Below are 4,172 nucleotides of genomic sequence, written 5' to 3' on the forward strand. Positions count from 1 at the left end.
GTAGGGAGTCATGTCTTTGGAGGTCAGGAAGATGATGGGGCCCTGGAGGCAGCAGTGGTACTGACTTCTTTCTGCTTCCCCACCATTATCAGAGAAATTACCTTAAAACGCTGATTCCTCAGCCCTCTCCAGCCACTTCACCACTCCATCCTTCGCCTCTGTCACTAGAGGTGGCCCCAAAGCTCATCCCACTGCGAGGAAAGAAACCTCAGCTTCTTCAGGCCCCACCAAAGTGATGCCCAAAGGCAATGTAGGTTTGTTTTTTTTTTTAATCTGCATCTCTTGCCTAATGTGGTGTCCCTGCAGCCTTCACCTTCTTCATGGCCAGCACTGAGATGCTCAGTACCACGTGGGATCCATGTGAGCCACTGACCGAGGACCTGGGTTTTGGGAAGAGATGGTATTTATTCCAGCAGCACCATTCACCTCCTAACCAACCCCCCTGCCCTCTGGGGAGCTCTGCAGCCCACCCTGTGTCCCATTTCCTCCAATGGGACCTTTTCCAGCAAGAGAAGCTTTGGTGCTTGGAGGCCAAGACCTGGTTTACATCCGCACGAAAGTCTCACCAGGCTTGAATGCAACCCATAGCCACAAGTCCTTGGGCCTTGCAGAGACCATCCAGTTTCCATCATGGGGCATGAACCAAGTGGCTTGGGAAACCCCGGAGAAGCCAAGAGCTGAGTGCCCTCCCCTGTCCTTCAGCCCACCAGGATGCCGGATCTGGCCGTCCCTGCTGCCCACACCAACGAAAACGCCTTGAGGAGCAACTTGCCATGATGCCAAAGATTTTTTTTTTTCCCTGCAGGTAATGACAATCCGAGCTCTGTCCTTAAGACAATTCTCTCGACCAAGGTTGCCCCCAAAGGGTGTTTTTGTGTTGTGGGGAGCAGGAGCAAACCCGGGGCCCCAGTGGCACCTCCAAGGGCGATGGAGAGCGGCCGGCCAGAGGGTGAAGAAGAGGACGGGACCTGGGATCTCCCACTGAGACCTGCTGGTTCAGCCTGGCCATCATGTCCTACTTCAGCTGTGAAAGTTTTCGGGGATTCGGGACATTTCATTACCCATGACGCCCCCCCAGGCACTGTGGTTCTACCTTGGGTGGAAGTTTTCCACTGATGGCTTTGGCGTTTGAGCTTTGACACCCTTCCGTTGGCAGCGTCGACCCGTCCCGCCGGGCGAGCAGGAGGAGCGTGTGCTCCCGGGGACGCCCGGATGGGTTTGAGCCATTGTCACCCCGCTACGGCACAGCCAGAGCCGGGCTTTTCCAGCTCTAACGATGGCTCCGCTGGTGGGATGTCGGCACAGAGCGGCCCAGGAGCTGGCGTTTCGCTCTGCTGAGAAATGGCTTTGCAAAAAAAAATAATAAAAATCAACATTTGTCCCTTTTCCGGAACATCCAAAATGTGTGTGGGGAAGACAATTGGCTCCTCGTTACCTCTCTCCCCCACCCACTTTGGGCACCGTGAAGATGCTGCTGGGCTGGGTTGGCCACCGCATGTCCCTGGCGTTAAACTGTCCCCTTTTCCCTTGTCTCAGAAGACACGCGCGGCGCTGGCAGCCGGCAGCGGGGCTGGACCTGCAGACGCTGCCCCGCCGAATCCGGTTCCTTTTGCGTCTTTCTTTGTTAGGGGTTTTTTAAAAAAGAGGAAATTAAAAAATGCAAAGAACAAAATTCATGTTTTGTGGGGTTTTTTTGTTGTGTTTTTTTTTTTTTTTTCTCCTTTTTCCCCTTAAATTTCTAAAGGAAAAAAAGGAAGTCAGACAGAATTAATCCCGGCCCTTGGGTTTGCCAGTCCAGCCACCTCCAGAAAACATTGCTCATTTTTCTGTATAGCAATAGGCGATGCTTGTCCTCGTCCCGGACGGTCCGAGGGCTGCATCTCTGAGTTTTGAAACGACTTTTTCCTTCTAATTAAACTGAAATTTTTTTTTTTTTTTTTTTTTTTTTGCTGCTGCTTCATTGTTACTCTCATGGGATAGATTTTACTCTACAGCGAAATGCAATTGTTACTCCTCTGTGTCTTGCAACTATATTTGTTTAAGCTATTTACAAGCGTTAAAAAAGAAAAAAAAAATAATTAAAAAAAAAAAGAGTCTTATGTGTCAGGCACTTTATCCAAACTGTGCTGTGTACTCTGGAGTTCGTTCCTTGTTCTTTGCAATGGCTCATGCAGGGGAAATTACCAGGAAACTTAACTCCAGCCTGTCAACAGGTTTTAAAAGAGAAAAAAAAAAAAAATTAATTAATCTCTATTTGTTCATCCTCTACTGGTCATGACTGTGTTGTATTTCTGCAGCTTTCTGTTTCTTCAATAAATTATTTTCTAGTCATTCACCCTGGCGTGCGTGTGTCCCGCAGCGATGCTGGTGGGGGGTTCTCGGGGCAGGGGGGGAGCAGCCCCGTTTCAACCACCTCAACTCGTCGCCCCAGACCTGGCCCGGGACATCGGGGGTTGGGGGGGGGATGTTTGGGGACCATGCCCAGGCAGCTGGGGAAGGTTTCTCCCCGCCCCGAGTTTTCCCCCTCGTAGCTGCCGGGCTGAGAGCTTTCCCAGATGAAGCCTCACATGATTTTATTTCTTGGCAACACCTGTCTTCTGGCCAGAGCCCAAAGAAAACACTTTAATTCTCACAAACTCGGTGCAGATGAGGCCAAAGCCCTTGTTAAACAAACCCATCAAGCTGCGCGTGCTGCAGGCAGGTCCAAACCCCCGTGGCGGATTTAATTATTTATCTTTTTACCTGAACATCTCATTCTACTGCGTGCTTTGCCATAGAACCACAGACTGGTTTGGGTGGGAAGGGACCTTAAAGCCCAACCAGTTCGACCCCCCCTGCCCTGGGCAGGGACACCTCCCACCAGCCGAGGTTGCTCCAAGCCCTGTCCAACCTGGCCTTGAACCCCTCCAGGGATGGGGCATGACAAGAGCATTGCAGGTGGCAAAGAGCTGGTGACGCACATGGAGGAACCGCAGGACATTTCTGTGCAGCTTTCTCCCTTGGTGGCGTAGCAGAGATTTACAGGAGAGGAGAGAAAAGCGAAAGTCCTTTTAATTAAAAAATGAAAACAGTAAAAAGGGTGATCCAGTCACCAGTCAGCTGTTGACACACAACTTCTCCAGCTGATGTCCCCAAAGCGCGGCTCTGCAGGACGTCTGCTCCCGTGCCTGCTGGGCAGAGGTGGTGCTCCTCACCCCCAGGCTTTGCCTTCCCCCCAGAAGTACTTTTCAGGGCTGTCCCCAAAGCTGGGGACATCAGTCCTGGGGGAGTGGGAGGTGGCTGCTGTGGAGATGGGGCATGGCACGTAGCAGCCGCCCCCACTGTGTGCAGGGGTGGCAGAGAGGGGGAGGTGGAGATGGCGGGGGGTGACGAGGGGAGGCTGCGAGAAGCCGGGCTGGTTTGGCTGTAGCAGAAAAACCCACAGGTAATCCATGATCCATAGACCCCCCCCTCCAGAAAATAGGGGGCATTTTAAAATTATGCCTTTAGAGCCTGATCTGTTGGGGCGACGCACGTGAAAGCCGTGGGGGCCAGATCCAGCCCCACGCAGGGACCGCGGGCAGCTCTGAGGGTAATGGGGGGGGTGTCTCGTTACTGCTGAGAAAGAGAAATGAGATGGGGGTCTTTGCGCAGCTGCTGCAGCTCGGACCCCGGTATGGGAGGCAGCGAGCAGGGGCGAGGGGCTGCGCCCACTACCCAGCCCTGCCGCTGGCCTTCCACCAGGGCGTTTAATTAATTCCGAGGGGGAATTAAATTAAAAAGGCAGGGCAGCAGTGTTTGGGGGTCCAGCCTGGAGCAGGATCAGCCCCGGGCAGGAGGGAGCCCCTGGCTCGGAGGGGGCTCAGCGGAGGGAAGGGTGCAGGGCAGGGGGTCGCAGGGCGAGGGGCCGAGTGTGGAGGCAGAGGGTGGCAGCTCTTCATGGCTCTACGGGCTCCCGCAAAGCCCACGCACGCACTGCAAGTGGGGAGACGGAGCCACTGGTGGGACATGGCCCGGAGCAGCAGCCCCCCCCCGGCTGGACCAGCCCCTCCGCAGCCACGGGAGCTGCCCAGGCTTCAAACCCATCCAAAACAGATTTTAAAAAAATGCCCATAAAGGAGGGAGCCAGCCAGTCCTGCGCCTTGACGGCACCTCCCCTGTCCTGGCGTGGTGGGACGTTGATGCCAGGGTAG

This window comes from Chroicocephalus ridibundus, chromosome 22 (assembly GCF_963924245.1).
Source record: "Chroicocephalus ridibundus chromosome 22, bChrRid1.1, whole genome shotgun sequence".
Lineage (NCBI taxonomy): Eukaryota > Metazoa > Chordata > Aves > Charadriiformes > Laridae > Chroicocephalus > Chroicocephalus ridibundus.